Source organism: Schistocerca nitens, chromosome 4 (assembly GCF_023898315.1).
Source record: "Schistocerca nitens isolate TAMUIC-IGC-003100 chromosome 4, iqSchNite1.1, whole genome shotgun sequence".
Classification (NCBI taxonomy): Eukaryota; Metazoa; Arthropoda; class Insecta; order Orthoptera; family Acrididae; genus Schistocerca; species Schistocerca nitens.
This window is the reverse complement of record NC_064617.1, coordinates 900,908,945-900,927,627: the sequence shown is the minus strand read 5'-3', so window position 1 is coordinate 900,927,627 and position 18,683 is coordinate 900,908,945. Positions and strand designations below refer to the sequence as shown.

The window sequence follows — 18,683 nt, the reverse complement described above, 5'->3', positions numbered from 1 at the left end:
CCCGCTGCACCAGTTCACAGATTTTCCTCAACAGGACCTCCCACTGGCTCTAATCTAGACTCATCAAAGTTCATACCACCTGGACTAATAAAAAAATTTAGTCTTTCCTGTCTCTAGTGAACAAAAATACCTTGCTCTTCATGCCTCTGCCAACAGTTCTACCAATAATGACTACATATTAATTCTATGCAAAAATAGTGTCCAGCAAACAATGCAAGCCATCAGTGTATTCCCTGAAGTTTCACGACATATTTTACATAATTGGTGTTTGTGATGTTTTTATTTGTATGTCATTCATGTTCTTTACAGCATGTCATTTAGTTACTAGGGGGGCAGTGGCACAGATTGTGTTTCACAAAAGACGTACAGAGAGGAGGAGGAAGTGGGAGGTGACAGGGACAGGAGAGAGAGGGAGGGAGATATTTTGTGATCTGGTGAACCCAACAAATGTGAACTGATTTGTTTTTCTTTTTTTAACACATTGTGTATTATGTAAAAAACCAAATAGTCCATGATCACAAGTACTTCTACTTGCGATCATACATTTTTTCCACAAGGCTAATCTGGGAAGTATGGTTACGAGATTTTTTTGAAATAGAAAAAATGAATTTATTTTAGTAAAATTTACATGCACTGTAGTATAAGTCTTGAATTGTTTTTCCACATAATCATCATTTACCTCAATACATTTTGTCATCCATGGGATGAGTTTTATGATTCCTGTGTCATAGACATCTCCCACAGCCTTTTTCAGCCAGTTCTTCACTTAGATTTTCATCTCGTCACTGTCAGAAAAGTATTTTCATGAAGATGTTCCTTCTATTTAGTGAACAGGTGATAGTCACTAGGTGCAAGATTGGGGTTGTGAGAGGGGTGGCTTAAAACATCCTAACCAAAAGAAGTCTACAACTCCTGTGTTACATGAGTGGTGTGCGGAACCGTGTTGTCATGAAGGAGACAGACTCCCATTATCAGCATACCACGTAGTTTGTTTTGTATAGCTCTGTGAAGTATCTTCATGGTCTCACAATATCTTGCAGCATTTACCGTTTCACCTCTTTCCAAAAAATCAAAGATCGCAACCTCTTTTCTGTCCCAAAATACTGGCACCATGATATTCCAAGAAAAGTTTCGCGTTCAGTCTCAAAACAGTCAAGAAATGCAGTACTAGCACTGATTCTGTTCATTTTGTGTACTTTGGTAAGCATCTTGAGCACCCATCATGCACACAACTTCTGATAATTTAGTTTATTAGTTACAATTTCATGAACAATAGTTCGTGAAATGCTTGGACAAACTGCAAGCAGGTTGTCAATTGTTGAATGGCGATCATCAGAGAGAAGATGTTCAATTTTCTTCACCACATGATCAGTCACAACAGATGAACTTCCACTTCTGCTTTCATCGTGAACTTCAGTCCTTTCAGAATTGAAATTCCGTACCAATTTTGTCACATACATCCTCTCCATAAACTGAAACAATTTTATGATGAATCGCAGCAACGTTCATGCCCTTAGCATTTAGGTAGCAAATTACAGTGTGCATTTCACACTTGGCAGGAGCCAGAATGAGAACGCTCATTTCTAACAGTCACCAAACACTAACCAACAAGCTACTGATCGTTGGGAATGCTCTATCCTTCCACTGGATTCCCACTACACAGCAGTGGTACCAACTTCCCCCACAGACATTCCAGGCTAAGGCTACATGCCTTGCAACCGTAATTTCCGGATAACCCTTATGCACCTATATACACCATCTGCCACCCACGGTATAGTGCTTGGCAGTAGGCACCTTGTATCACTACCAGTCATTTCCTTTTTCCTTCACAAAACAGAATGAGGGAAGAACTATTGTCTATATATGAGCCCTAATTTGACTTAAATTCTTGGTCTTTCTGCAAAATATATGTTAGAAGCAGCAGAACTGTTCTGCTGCCAACTTCAATGCCTGTTGTCTAAATTTTCTCAATAATGTTCCACAAAAAGAACAGTTTCTTCCCTCCAGGGACTCCCATTTAAGTTCACAATGTGTCTCCATAATACTTGTGTGCTGATCGAACCTACAAGCAGCCCACCTCTATTTTTTTGATGTCTTTCTTTAATCCAACCTGCTCAGGATCCCGGACACTCAAGCAGTACTCAAGAAATGGTCACATTAGTGTTCTATATGCTCTTGCCTTTACAGATTAACCACATTTTCCTAAAATCTAAAACTCTTTCTATAAATCGAAGTCGACTATTAGGCTTCCCTATCATCGTCCTTACTTGCACATTCCATTTCGTATTACTTTCCAATGTCACACAAAGATATTTAATCAACATGACTATGCCAAACAGGACACTACTACCGCTGTAGTCAAATGCTACGCAATTGTTTTTCATACTCATTTGCATTAACTTACATTTTTTCTACATTTAGAGCAAGCTGCCATTCACCACACCAATTACATATTTTATCTAAGTCAGCTTGTCTCCTCATACAGCCAGTGAATGACGATACCACAGAGTCATCAGCAAACAGCCGCAGGCTGCTGGTCACTCTGTCTATGGCGATCAATTACGTATACATAGAATAAACGCAGTCCATCACTCTTCCATGAGGCATTTCTAATGATACTCTTTCTCTGATGAATACTCACCATCAAGGACAATGTAGTGGGCTCTATTACTGACGAAGTCTTCAAACTACTCACGTACCTGGGAACCTATTCCTTATGCTTGTACCTTTGCTAACAGTTTGATGAGGGGCATCAGGTGCTTTAAACCACAGGGGGAGGGGGACCTTTTCTGTCGTTAATTCATTTATACTCAGCACATACTTCTCCTGAGCGTATTTACAATCCATTTAAAATTTGCCATAATCTCTCTTCGTTCATTACACTGAGCCTAAAAGATGTCAACTCATTATCTAAGTGGGATGGTATGAACTGCATATCTGCTCTTTCTAGCATAAACGGTCTTCTAGCATTCTTGATAGATTTATTAACTTTAGTAATCATTGTCACTATGATGATATGATCACTAATTCCTATCTCTAAAATGACTCCGTCAATAAGGTCAGGCCTATTTGTAGCTGTTGTTGTTGTTGTGGTCTTCAGTCCTGAGACTGGTTTGATGCAGCTCCCCATGCTACTCTATCCTGTGCAAGCTTCTTCATCTCCCAGTACCTACTGCAACCTACATCCTTCTGAATCTGCTTAGTGTATTCATCTCTTGGTCTCCCTCTACGATTTTTACCCTCCACACAATGCTAAATTTGTGATCCCTTGATGCCTCAAAACATGTCCTACCAACCGATCCCTTCTTCTAGTCAAGTTGTGCCACAAACTTCTCTTCTCCCCAATCCTATTCAATACCTCCTCATAAGTTACGTGATCTACCCACCTTAACTTCAGCATTCTTCTGTAGCACCACATTTCGAACGCTTCTATTCTCTTCCTGTCCAAACTGGTTATCGTCCATGTTTCACTTCCATACATGGCTACACTCCATACAAATACTTTCAGAAACGACTTCCTGACACTTAAATCTATACTCGATGTTAACAAATTTCTCTTCTTCAGAAACGATTTCCTTGCCATTGCCAGTCTACATTTTATATCCTCTCTACTTCGACCATCATCAGTTATTTTACTCCCTAAATAGCAAAACTCCTTTACTACTTTAAGTGTCTCATTTCCTATTCTAATTCCCTCAGCATCACCCGATTTAATTTGACTACATTCCATTATCCTCGTTTTGCTTTTGTTGATGTTCATCTTATATCCTCCTTTCAAGACACTGTCCATTCCGTTCAACTGCTCTTCCAAGTCCTTTGCTGTCTCTGACAGAATTACAATGTCATCAGCGAACGTCAAAGTTTTTACTTCTTCTCCATGAATTTTAATACCTACTCCGAATTTTTCTTTTGTTTCCTTTACTGCTTGCTCAATATACAGATTGAATAACATCGGGGAGAGGCTACAACCCTGTCTCACTCCTTTCCCAACCACTGCTTCCCTTTCATACCCCTCGACTCTTTATAACTGCCATCTGGTTTCTGTACAAATTGTAAATAGCCTTTTGCTCCCTGTATTTTACCCCTGCCACCTTCAGAATTTGAAAGAGAGTATTCCAATCAACATTGTCAAAAGCTTTCTCTAAGTCTACAAATGCTAGAAACGTAGGTTTGCCTTTTCTTAATCTTTCTTCTAAGATAAGTCGTAAGGTTAGTATTGCCTCACATGTTCTAACATTTCTACGGAATCCATACTGATCTTCCCCGAGGTCCGCTTCTACCAGTTTTTCCATTCGTCTGTAAAGAACTCGCGTTAGTATTTTGCAGCTGTGACTTATTAAACTGATAGTTCAGTAATTTTCACATCTGTCAACACCTGCTTTCTTTGGGATTGGAATTATTATATTCTTCTTGAAGTCTGTGGGTATTTCGCCTGTCTCATACATCTTGCTCACCAGATGGAAGAGTTTTGTCATGACTGGCTCTCCCAAGGCCATCAGCAGTTCTAATGCGATGTTGTCTACTCCCGCAGCCTTGTTTCGACTCAGGTCTTTCAGTGCTCTGTCAAACTCTTCCCGCAGTATCTTATCTCCCATTTCATCTTCATCTACATCCTCTTCCATTTCCATAATATTATCCTCAAGTACATCGCCCTTGTATAAACCCTCTATATACTCCTTCCACCTTTCTGCCTTCCCTTCTTTGCTTAGAACTGGGTTGCCATCTGAGCTCTTGATATTCATACAAGTAGTTCTCTTCTCTCCAAAGGTCTCTTTAATTTTCCTGTAGGCAGTATCTATCTTACCCCTAGTGAGATAAGCCTCTACATCCTTACATTTGTCCTCTAGCCATCCCTGCTTAGCCATTTTGCACTTCCTGTCGATCTCATTTTTGAGACGTTTGTATTCCTTTTTGCCTGCTTCATTTACTGCATTTTTATATTTTCTCCTTTGATCAATCAAATTCAATATTTCTTCTGTTACCCAAGGATTTCTATTAGCCCTCGTCTTTTTACCTACTTGATCCTCTGCTGCCTTCACTACTTCATCCCTCAGAGCTACCCATTCTTCTTCTACTGTATTTCTTTCCCCCATTCCTGTCAATTGTTCCCTTATTCTCTCCCTGAAACTCTCTACAACCTCTGGTTCTTTCAGTTTATCCAGGTCCCATCTCCTTAAATTACCACCCTTTTGCAGTTTCTTCAGTTTTAATCTACAGTTCATAACCAATAGATTGTGGTCAGAATCCACATCTGTCCCTGGAAATGTCCTACAATTTAAAACCTGGTTCCTAAATCTCTGTCTTACCATTATATAATCTACCTGATACCTTTTAGTAACTCCAGGATTCTTCCAGGTATACAACCTTCTTTTATGATTCTTGAACCAAGTGTTAGCTATGATTAAGTTATGCTCTGTGCAAAATTCTACAAGGCGGCTTCCTCTTTCATTTCTTCCCCCCAATCCATATTCACCTACTATGTTTCCTTCTCTCCCTTTTCCTACTGACGAATTCCAGTCACCCATGACTATTAAATTTTCGTCTCCCTTCACTACCTGAATAATTTCTTTTATCTCGTCATACATTTCATCTATTTCTTCATCATCTGCAGAGCTAGTTGGCATATAAACTTGTACTACTGTAGTAGGCATGGGCTTTGTGTCTATCTTGGCCACAATAGTGCGTTCACTATGCTGTTTGTAGTAGCTAACCCGCACACCTATTTTTTTATTCATTATTAAACCTACTCCTGCATTACCCCTATTTGATTTTGTATTTATAACCCTGTAATCACCTGACCAAAAGTCTTGTTCCTCCTGCCACCGAACTTCACTAATTCCCACTATATCTAACTTTAACCTATCCATTTCCCTTTTTAAATTTTCTAACCTACCTGCCCGTTTAAGGGATCTGACATTCCACGCTCCGATCCATAGAATGCCAGTTTTCTTTCTCCTGATTACGACGTCCTGTTGGGTAGTCCCCGCCCGGAGATCCGAATGGGGGACTATTTTACCTCCGGAATATTTTACCCAAGAGGACACCATCATCATTTAGTCATACAGTAAAGCTGCATGTCCTCGGGAAAAATTACGGCTGTAGTTTCCCCTTGCTTTCAGCCGTTCGCAGTACCAGCACAGCAAGGCCATTTTGGTTAATGTTACAAGGCCAGATCAGTCAATCATCCAGACTGTTGCCCCTGCAACTACTGAAAAGGCTGCTGCCCCTCTTCAGGAACCACACGTTTGTCTGGCCTCTCAACAGATACCCCTCCGTTGTGGTTGCACCTACGGTACGGCCATCTGTATCGCTGAGGCACGCAAGCCTCCCCACCAACGGCAAGGTCCATGGTTCATGGGGGGGTCTAAAATATTTCCACTGCACATGGGCTGCCAAAGTAGCGGCTCAAGACAGTTTTTGGAAAACATGTTCAAAAGTACTTCAGAAGACTGCCTGTACGTACCACTTCCAACAAATTCATAGATGTACCAGACTACACGCAGTAGGTTAAAGTCGCCTCCACCTTGTATAGCATGATGTGGATATTGCTGTGCTATTTCACAGAGGTTTTCTTTGAATGACTGTAGAACTTTACAGCAGAATCAGGTGGCCAGTAAAGATATCCAACAATTAACTTGTGTTCCGAGAGACATGTTACACAGACTCATTTTTGACCTTGATAGAGACAATATTCTTATTGACTGCAATGAATATTCCCCCTTTGGCATCTAATCTCTTGTTCTGATATAGAATCCATGCCTCGCTAAATAGACGTATTGTTAAACTGTGGGTCACTACTATCTTGAAGTGACTATGCCACCTCTCACCACACTGCATATTAGTTACAATTACATCCCTGGCAAAAACCTCTATATTTAAACTATTATCTGGTGATTTCATGTTACTAACAAGAACATCCATATCCAAAAATCACTACTCTGTGGAGATATGTTATTTTGTCATTTATTGCTTTGTAAACATTTTTGGGTTTTTAGTGGTATCACTGATTTGTCATTTCTTGAGTTTTGTATTTCCACGATGTCACTGGTGTCACTCTGTTTACTAATCTCCAAAAAATTAATGTCTTCTTCAACTTTTCTGACTACCAATGACAAATGAAACAAAAAGACACTTTCTACGTTCTCTGAGGAAAATAACTTCTGTGAATGTAATGGAGAAAGAATTTTTTAATTTTCACAGTATTTGGGAAAAAAATTAAAAATAAATAAAAAAGCCCGCTGAAGTAGTGAAGTCAAGGTCAATACCATTTTGCAGTTTCAGCAACATTTTACTGCATCTTTTGCATAATATTTTCTTTATCAATTTGAAAACAAAAGTTGAGGAAAACTCATTTACATGGCTGCACAATTTATGTATCACTTTAATCATATAAAACATATCTTTGCGAGCCTCTTGCTACAATTGGAATACACAAATCATCGCCTGCACCTGAATAGGAAGGGGAAGGGCAAATTAGCTGAAAATCTTGCAGAAAATGTAAGGGGAGCCACAGGCACACAAGAGAAAATTCCTGCGATTACTGGAGTCGAAGGAGCACTTCTTTTTAGGTTAGAGTCGGATAGTATAGCGAATCCACAGATAGACCCTTCACTGTATGAGTACAAAATTGAAGAACAATCAATGGAAGCAGTTACTCCATAAACTATTAGGAGTAAGCATTTGGAGCAAAATGCCTGGGAGTATGTGTATGGAGCAATTTGTAGTGAAACAACAATATTAAACAAAATGCGAGTAAGGCAGATGCCAGACTGAAATTGGAAGAATCCTTTGGAAATGTTGCCCCTCAACAAAGGAAGTAACTTACAAAACTCTCATTTCATCAATTCTTGAATACTGCTTTTCAGTATGGGATCCGTAAAAGACAGGGTGCTACAGGAATTAGGGAAGATAAGCACATTTCATTACCAGTTCACTTATTATGTGCAAAAGCATCATGGAGATGCTCAGCCAACTCCAGTGGCAGATACCACTTGGTCATTTATTATTCCGAGAGCATGTGTTCCTAGAAGACTCAACTAATATTTTGCTTTCTCCTACATATATCACACAAAAAGACAATCAACAGAAACTTACAGAGTTTCGAGACCACATGAAGGCTTACTGGCAATCACCATTCCTGCGAGCCATATGCGACTAGAACACAAAAAAGGGAAGGGCAATGGTACATGAAGTACCCTCCACCACACACCATATGGTAGCTTATGGAGCATAGATGTTGAAAGAAATCAGAGCAAAATATGAATATAGTATCTGTAGCAGCTTCCAGAAAAATAAAATCAATTTGTTTCATCAGAACTTTAGAGAGTTGAATAATAAGGTAGATGGGCTTCTTATATGCCTAGCATATGGGGAAAATCTGAGGTGATACATGGTCTTTGCTTCTCTGAACATCACATTAAAGTATGGATGAAGAAGTTGAATACCAGGGATTTTAGACTTGCATCATTTTTGTGTACAGTTGACATGGAAAAAGGACGACTTCCAAACATATGTAAAAATTGGACATAAAGTCAGAAATATGTTGAACCAAATAGTTCTTGGGTGGATCAGAATGTAGAAGTATGTGCTTGTGAATTGTTATTGCAGAATACTTTTCTGGTAATTGTAAAATTACCTTTGCGAAGCTTTCAGCTACTTATGAGAAATACAAATGCATTATCGAGCTACATGTCAGACAAGAAGAAACAGTTAGTAGTCTAAGATTTCAATGTAGACTTCTTAAAAGATGTTGTTGTTGTTGTGGTCTTCAGTCCTGAGACTGGTTTGATGCAGCTCTCCATGCTACTCTATCCTGTGCAAGCTTCATCATCTCCCAGTACCTACTGCAACCTACATCCTTCTGAATCTGCTTAGTGTATTCATCTCTTGGTCTCCCTCTACGATTTTTACCCCCCACGCTGCCCTCCAATACTAAATTGGTGATCCCTCAATGTCTCAGAATATTTCCTACCAACCGATCCCTTCTTCTAGTCAAGTTGTGCAACAAGCTCCTCCTCTCCCCAATTCTATTCAATACCTCCTCATTAGTTATGTGATCAACCCATCTAATCTTCAGCATTCTTCTGTAGCACCACCTTTCGAAAGCTTCTATTCTCTTCTTGTCTAAGCTATTTATCGTCCACGTTTCACCTCCATACATAGCTACACTCATTACAAATACTTTGAGAAACAACTTCATGACACTTAAAACAATACTCGATGTTAACAAATTTCTCTTCTTCAGAAACGATTTCCTTGCCATTGCCAGTCTACATTTTATATCCTCTCTACTTCGACCATCATCAGTTATTTTGCTCCCCAAATAGCAAAACTCCTTTACTACTTTAAGTGTCTCATTTCCTAATCTAATTCCCTCAGCATCACCCGGCTTAATTCGACTACATTTCATTATCCTCGTTTTGCTTTTGTTGATGTTCATCTTATACCCTCCTTTCAAGACACTGTCCATTCCATTCAACTGCTCTTCCAAGTCCTTTGCTGTCTCTGGCAGAATTACAATGTCATCGGCGAACCTCAACGTTTTTACTTCTTCTCCATGGATTTTAATACCTACTCCAAACTTTTCTTTTGTTTCCTTTATTGCTTGCTCAATATACAGATTGAATAACATTGGGGATAGGCTACAACCCTGTCTCACTCCCTTCTCAACCACTGCTTCCCTTTCATATCCCTCGACTCTTATAACTGCCATCTGGTTTCTGTACAAATTGTAAATAGCCTTTCGATCTCTGTATTTTACCCCTGCCACCTTCAGAATTTGAAAGAGAGTATTCCAATCAACATTGTCAAAAGCTTTCTCTAAGTCTACAAACGCTAGAAATGTAGGTTTGCCTTTCCTTAATCTTTCTTCTAAGTCGTAAGGTCAGTATTGCCTCACGTGTTCCAACATTTCTACGGAATCCAAACTGATCTTCCCCGATGTCGGCTTCTATCAGTTTTTCCATTCGTCTGTAAAGAATTCGCGTTAGTATTTCGCAGCTGTGACTTATTAAACTGATAGATAGTTCGGTAATTTTCACATCTGTCAACACCTGCTTTCTTTGGGATTGGGATTATTATATTCTTCTTGAAGTCTGAGGGTATTTTGCCTGTCTCATACATCTTGCTCACCAGATGGTACAGTTTTGTCAGGACTGGCTCTCCCAAGGTTGTCAGTAGTTCTAATGGAATGTTGTCTATTCCGGGGGCCTTCTTTCGACTCAGGTATTTCACTGCTCTGTCAAAATCTTCACGCAATATCTTATCTCCCATTTCATCTTCATCCTCTTCCATTTCCATAATATTGTCCTCAAGTACATCGCCCTTGTACAGGCCCTCTATATACTCCTTCCACCTTTCTGCTTTCCCTTCTTTGCTTAGAACTGGGTTTCCATTTGAGCTCTTAATATTTATGCAAGTGGTTCTTCTTTCTCCAAAGGTCTCTTTAATTTTCCTGTAGGCAGTATCAATCTTACCCCTAGTGAGATAAGCCTCTACATCCTTACATTTGTCCTCTAGCCATCCCTGCTTAGTCATTTGCACTTCCTGTTGATCTCCTTTTTGAGACGTTTGTATCCCTTTTTGCCTGCTTCATTTACTGCATTTTTATATTTTCTCCTTTCATCAATTAAATTCAATATTTCTACTGTTACCCAAGGGTTTCTACTAGCCCTCGTCTTTTTACCTATTTGATCCTCTGCTGCCTTCACTACTTCATCCCTCAAAGCTACCCATTCTTCTTCTACTGTATTTCTTTCCCCCATTCCTGTCAATTGTTCCCTTATGCTCTCCCTGAAACACTGTACAATCTCTGGTTCTTTCAGTTTATCCAGGTCCCATCTCCTTAAATTCCCACCTTTTTGCAGTTTCTTCAGTTTTAATCTACAGTTCATAACTAATAGATTGTGGTCCGAGTCCACATCTGCCCCTGGAAATGTCTTACAATTTAAAACCTGGTTCCTAAATCTCTGTCTTACCATTATATAATCTATTTGAGACCTTTTAGTATCTCCAGGATTCTTCCAGGTATACAACCTTCTTTTATGATTCTTGAACCAAGTGTTAGCTATGATTATGTTATGCTCTGTGCAAAATTCTACAAGGCGGCTTCCTCTTTCATTTCTTCCCCCCAATCCATATTCACTTACTATGTTTCCTTCTCTCCCTTTTCCTACTGACGAATTCCAGTCACCCATGACTATTAAATTATCGTCTCCCTTCACTACCTGAATAATTTCTTTTATCTCATCATACATTTCATCAATTTCTTCATCATCTGCAGAGCTAGTTGGCATATAAACTTGTACTACTGTAGTAGGCGTGGGCTTCATGTCTATCTCGGCCACAATAATGCGTTCACTATGCTGTTTGTAGTAGCTTACCCGTACACCTATTTTTTTATTCATTATTAAACCTACTCCTGCATTACCCCTATTTGATTTTGTATTTATAACCCTGTATTCACCTGAGCAGAATTCTTGTTCGTCCTGCCACCAAACTTCACTAATTCCCACTATATCTAACTTTAACCTATCCATTTCCCTTTTTAAATTTTCTAACCTACCTGCCCGATTAGGGGATCTGACATTCCACGCTCCGATCTGTAGAACGCCAGTTTTCTTTCTCCTGATAATGACGTCCTCTTGGGTAGTCCCCGCCCAGAGATCCGAATGGGGGACTATTTTACCTCTGGAATATTTTACCCAAGAGGACACCATCATCATTTAATCATACAGTAAAGCTGCATGCCCTCGGGAAAAGATACAAACGGAAAAAGGGACTGGAATCATTATTTGGGTGTTCCAACATAATTTCAGCAAACAGTTTGCCAACTTGTGCACAGAGAGACAGTAAGACACTGATTGGTAACATTTATAATGTAGAGCTTAGGCTGGAACAATTAGTGTGTACTCGATTATTAATTGCGTCTCTGATCATGATGCACAATATAACACCTTACAGCCCTGAGGCTGATTCATACAAAGCAATAAGGCTTTTTACTGGGAACAGGAGTATGTTGAAAAAAGTGGTAGGGGGTGAGCTATGTATAGAAAGAGATGCTAATGTCAATTCAGTTTATTCCATAGTAAACTTCTGTCAATATTTGAAAGCTGCCTTCCTGAACAGTTATCCGGAAGCATTAAAAAACAAGTAAGCTATGATAAAGAGATTTAAAATCTCATGTAAGAGGAAGAGGGAAAGGCAAGAACAAGTCAGTACCCATCATTACTTGCATACTACAAAAATACTGGGGTCAACGGCAGCATCTGACCCCACCCGTCAGCTTTGAACCATGATGTAAGGGTGTTGTGTTGTGAGATGTCATGGCGGTGCGGAGTTTAGTTTATGAGTGTGTTGTGTTTGCAGATGTCATCTTGTTGCAGTTTGTGATGTCCTCTGGTGGTGTGTGTATAGTGTGCGTATTATGTGGTGTATTGGGTTCATTTGGGTGCTGGTGCTTGAAGTGTGCATTTGTCAGTCATGACTGTTACAGAAGAATGGAAATTAGTTTCAGTGAGTTAAGAATTAAGTTTCTGTTGTGTTTATGTCATTGTGGTGTCGTTTGATGTTATTGGCTTGTTGTTTGTCGCGTGGTAAGTCGTTTAAGCCAATTTGTGGCTTCTTTTGTTAGGTATGGATATGACTTCTAAGTTTAATAGTGCACATCTGTGGGCTGAAATGGGGCACGACATGTTGTCCGTCATTAAGTTCCCGCAACTTTTTGGGCCCATGGCGGAGATCGTGAAATGCAGCGTATGCAAGCAGATTATGAGGGTTGGTTTGTGTGTGTGTGTGTGTGATTGGAGTGAGTGACCTAGTGTGTAGTGCAGAACTTTTTTGTGGTAAGTAGTCTTTTTTTTTGGGTCTATTGTTCACGTGTTATGATGTTCGATGGGGTTTTATGTGTTGTTGAGTCACTGACAGTGCACATAGGACAAAATGAGAAGAATGAAGAACAGAGAGCAACTGCTGATGAACCAACACAGTCTACTAAGAGAGAGAATGATAAAACTAGACACAGGTTGTGTAGAGAAAGGAAACATAAAAATATGGCAGAAACAAACCATACCAGTGAACTAGGATCTTACAAATGTTCCCCGACATTAGGCAAAGCTGTACATAAGGCAAAAAAATCACTTCCAAACAATCCAAGGAAATGGACTGCTGTTGTCAGGAAACTGGTTAAGGAGCTGGATCTTGCTGACATTAAAAGAAATGTTAAGATATCCCCAAAAGGTTCAAGAAGTTTGTCAACTGAAACAAGAAATAAAGTAGTTGAGTATTTGAGTCAAGATGATGATAGTCGAGCTACTCCTGGTATTCATGATGTAAAATCTGTTAAAGACTGTAGAAGTAGAAAACGAGAACATGTTCAGAAGTGGTATATGATTATGACTGTTGGTGAGGCCTATGAGGAATTTAAGAATTCAAACCCTTATATCCATTAGGAAAGTCAACATTTTATGAAACTAAGGCCAAGTCATGTACCACCAGTTTCAGAAACACCTCATAATGTGTGTGTATGCAAATACCATGCAAATTTTAAATTTCTACCTGAAAGCAGTTCACATGTGGTTCCAGTTGCTTCAGAAAGTTACTTGTGATGTAGAAAATGAGGATTGCATGACACAAAAATGCAGTAAGTGCAAATGTGACCTCTCATTGTGGTTGACTGATGAAAATAAAGACAAAATTCTGTCCTGGAAGCAGTGGAAGGACTATGATGGAGTGCCAAAGTTGGTGGAAAATACATCAACATTGAAAGCAGCCACTGAAGAGTTAGAGGACCAGATGTCAACATTTAAAAGGCATTTCTGGATACGAGAAAAACAAGCCAAATATTTTGAATCTTGTAAGGAAGAGCTTACAAAGAACTATGTTGCCATGCAAGTTGACTTAGCCAAGAACTTTTCTTTAATGTCACAAGATGAAATTTAGGCTGCACATTGGAGCTATACACAAATAACATTATTTATGTGCTATGTATGGGACAGTCTAAAGACTGTTCTTCTTATGCAATTGCAAGTGGTTATTTTTCACATGACAAATTTGCAATTTGGTGCACATCGAAAACAGCAGAATCGAAATTTACAAGAAGTTCATATTTTTCCTGACAACTGCACTGCACAGTTTAAAAATAAATTTATATTGTTCTACCTCTGCTGCACTAAATCCTGTTTGGGAGTTGAAATTGAGTGGAACTTCTTTGCTGCTTCACACGGCAAATGGGATGTTGATGGGATAGGAGGAACAGTGAAGAGAACTGTTTGGAGAAGAATCAGAAGTCGGACAGTGGTGGTGAATAATGCAAAGTTATTTTCAGATTATGCTAGTGGTAAATTGAATGAAGTTCACATTCTCTTCGTTTCAAGCAGTGGTGTAGACAAGATAAAGGAATGGCAGTCAAGGCTTTGAGAAGATGTCATTCCTATTCCTAAAGAGCATTCTAACCATTATTATAGAAACTATCACGGTCACCATATTTTAGCTGTGGAAACATCTGGCAGTGAAATGACAAGATATGAAATCTTTCAGGATATCTCTAAATCCAAGAAAAATTTTGTGTTTATTCAGATTCCGAAGAGTCTAATGTTCAAGATAACCAAGCAACATCAGAAAATGAAGTACTGGCAACCATAAATGAAACTAAGAAAATTAAAGCTGGAACCTTTTTAATCATCAAGAGGGGGAAATGGACAGCATTTCGTTGCTGTTTGCCAACCAGTGTGTGTGGCTAATGCAATCAAGGTTATGTTTTTAAAACCATGTGAGAAAGAAAACAAACTCTTTTCTGCTAATGAAAACAACATTTCAACTGTTTCTCTACAAAAGAATGTTGTTAAATTTTGAATTCTCCTGTGATTCAAATGAAAGGAAATAAAGTTTTTTATTACTTTCGTGAAACTATTTAAGACTGTATTTCTGTGTATATTTCTTTAGTTAGCTAGTTGGGTATTCATTCCTTAATTTATTTCAGCATGACAATGCTTCAATCTCCATATTGTGTATTATGTTGAGCTAAGAGAGAGTGTCAGCTGAAGATGAGCTGCCTGTTAGTCTCTTTGAAGAACTGCATCTTTTTTATTAATTTAACACCAATACCAGTTTCATTGAGCAATGCGATTTTTTTGTACTGCAAAACTTGTAATAAATACATCATCACCCTTTAATTCTCTTAAATATTGAGAGAAATTTGTCACATCCATGACATAATTATGTCACACCCACAACAGCAAAAATTATGTTATTACTTTGAAAATAATGTAAGTTTCTTTCTGATACTTTCATGGCTAATGCAGTAAGTTTTCAGTATTATACAGTTATTAATTTGTTTACACATAATCACAAATTCACAGATTTTTCCCTGTAATGGTCAATGTGCTAAATTGCACCTCTGAATTTTGTCACACCCGTGACATATGATTTTTAAAATAGGTTTCCATCAATTACAAAAAGAAAATTATATTCAGACTTAGTAAAGTAATCAATTTCCTTTTAGATGATATATATTGAAAGAGGAATCTTTAATATGGGGCATTTTAAAATTATTATACAGTCCATTTCTATAGTTCAAGCGTCACACTCATGACTATGGAATCTGTCAAGTAGCAATTCCCCTTTTCATAATATTGCAAACAAGAAGTTTAGTTCCGCATCATTTGCATTTGGAAGTTGAGAAGTGGGTTTAGTGCAGACCCTCTTTTAAAGATCTTAGAATTCATGCACTTACTTTTCACTTGGCTTTGTTGGTGGTATAAAAAATCAATTTCATCTGAACTTTTTTTCTATCAACACTACTAATACATGTCACAAAATAATTATATAGTACGCATTGTTTCTTTATTTGGAAACGAGTTATGGGCTACAGTACGATATTGGATCCCCCATGCACCACAAAATTTTGGTTGTTGTGACAATGATCGGTAGCGTACACCAAGGTCTTGGTAGGCTGGATGGTGACAATTTGATTGAAAGTTAACGAATCAACGATTGTGAATGTCACATAAAATCTGTGGTGATACATTGGCCTCTGGCGTAAGAAAAGGACAACCGGAGTTAAGAAGTGGTGGTTAATTTTAATCATAAATTTCGGTCAAAGTACAGATCTCTGCAAGTTTACAATACTGTATGGTTGGACCAGTCTTTACTGACAGTTACACTGACTTACTGTAGGAAGGTAATTCTTACATTGCAAAAGTACGGTGGTAATAAGGAAGCAATCGCTACTTCACTTTTTTGCTAAAATATATTTCTCCTTACCTCTAAAGCATGCTACAATGTATGATGCGCATCATATTATACACATTAAAAGCATGTTTTAATTATTTTCACTCATGAAAACTTATACGATCATATATATTTTTCACTTTTTAACAAAATCTTGTCTACCGGAGTCACACAAACCAAAGACTTGATACGCATAATAATTGCAACCAGAGATTCATACGTAACTATCGTCTCAATCGATACAATAATTTCGATTGTTACGCACTTGCGAATGTAATCAATGAGTAAGAGCATATCTAACTAAACAAGCCAAAGCACGCTTTTATTGTCATTTCATCCCCTTCGATGCACATGGGTGGGGAAGGTGGGGAGAGGTTGTCAGCGGTATAATATTCGGCTCTTCAGCCAAGGGAATTAGAAAATTTGTAATTAGAAACAAAATTTGAGTCTGTTTTTTAATTGTAAGTTAAAATCAAAAACGGACAGTTAAAAAACGAAAATTTATACAAGTTAAAAACACACTTTTGTAAATTGAAACTCTTCTGATTAAAAAGCACATTAAAGCAATGCACTTTCACTTAGTCTATCTTAAAATCTGAAGGGCCTTCACTGTGTGAGAAATATTATTGGTGGAGAGATTGTGTTCCATATAGGGTTGATGGGAGTGGATAAAAAGATAGAGATGTATCAGATAGGAAAATTATGGAGACGACAGGTACGACTTGAGGTGGATTGTGGGAAATGCAATCGGTGGGAAAGACTGAGGGTGATAAGTAGTGTGTTGTGTGGGTAGAGTAGTAGTTACAAAAGAAAAGGGATGGAGAGGGAAAAGGAAAGAGGAGCCCTAATGTGGAAAAGATAGGTGGGAAGAGTCAAAGTATCTAGGAGGGATCAGTATCAGGGCAGATCTCATTGTCTGGCAGAGAGAGCTGATTGAAGTTGTGTTGGGATAGGATATGGAGTGTGTGTGTGTAGGTATATGGACGAAGGCGTACCAGCATACTAGGATTCGTGAACAGAGGAGAGACAATGCAGTTAATGGAATCTAGTTTCCAGGTAGTATAGGAGATGTGGAGATGTTCAATGTGGGTAAGGAAGGGTGGCAATTTGATGACATGTTAGAAGATCCATGTGGAAGTAGGTAAACAGATCAGAAAGCGAGATGAAGTGCAAGGCATTTGAAGTTTTGTAGGGACTTACAGAACTTTGGTGGGATGGAGATCGCTGCAATGTTTGCATAGCAGAGGACATGTCAGATAAGGGTTTGTAGGTGTGGAGAATAGTGTTGGGATGTAATCCTCAAGTTTGGCCTGTTAGACGTTTTAGTGGTTTTAGTCTATTGTGAGCTTTCAGTTGGTTGTTTAATAGATGAGGTTTCGACATTAGGTGCCGGTTAAGGGGTAGTACAAGATATTCTAGTGGTTTAGTTAACTGGGTAGGATGGTTGTAAATGTTAAGGTAGAACGCATGGAGGCAGTAGGTGCAGGTGGTTCATCCTATAATTATTGCCTGAATTTTGGAGTGGCTAATCTTGAGGAGCCAGTGGTTACACCAGGAAGCAAACTGATTGAGGTGGATTTGGAGAGCTCTTTGGCATTTCTGCAGTGTAGGGCAGAGGGCAAGGAAAATGCTGTCGTCAGCATACTGAAGGAGGTGGACTGGTAGGGGTCGTTTGGGCATATCAGCAGTGTATGGGAGATAAAGGAGAGGAGAGAGAATGGTGCCTTGGAGCACTCCTGCAGGGGCATGGAAGGTATGGAACCTGATATTGTTAATAGGGACAAATGATGGGCGATTAGATAGGAGGATGCAATAAGGTGGACATAGTTAATTGTAAGAGTGAATGTCTGGAATTTGAAAAGAAGACCAGAATGCCATACATGTTCATAGGCTTTTTCTACGTAGCAGGAGACAAAAATAGCAGATGTACAAGAGTTCTGGATGTTGAGGTCAGTGGCAATAATGTAGGTGGTAAAGATATGATCTACGTATAATACGAAATGGGGTGATTAGGTCAGATGTAGCTGGCGGCACAGGACTGCAAAAAGAGGATAAGGATAAGGTGTTCGGTGGACATATTGTACGAGGTCTGTTCAAAAAAATCGGGAACTATGTCCACAAAATTTTTTCATGCTTACCGTTTACTTATTCTGAAAATCTCCTTGGAAATACTCTCCTCCACAGCTGATACACCGATCCCAACACAGTTTCCAATTCCAGAAGCAGTCTTGTTAGCCTCTCGCTGGATCGCCCAAAACGCTGTCTGCGAATTTTCTTCTGTCTCGTCTATCGTTGCAAATCTTCGTCCTTTCAATGGGGTTTTCAACTTTCGAAATAAAAAAAAAGACCGCAGCAGGGACCAGGTCCGGAGAGCATGGAGGATGAGGCAGCACAGTGATTTCATTTTTTTTTTTTTTTGCAGCTGTTACGCACCAACAAGGATGAATGTGCAAATG

General features: G+C 38.9%; 1 protein-coding gene across 1 annotated transcript in view; it reads right to left on the bottom strand.

Annotated features, from left to right (window-relative positions):
* LOC126253449 (tuftelin-interacting protein 11) overlaps window positions 1-16,408 on the bottom strand; it is a 152,429-nt gene extending 136,021 nt beyond the window's left edge. Inside the window, exon 1 of the mRNA XM_049954795.1 lies at window positions 16,261-16,408. The gene's annotated coding sequence lies outside the window, so the exon portion shown is untranslated. The remainder of the gene's footprint in view (window positions 1-16,260) is intronic.
* Window positions 16,409-18,683: the final 2,275 nt, after the last annotated feature.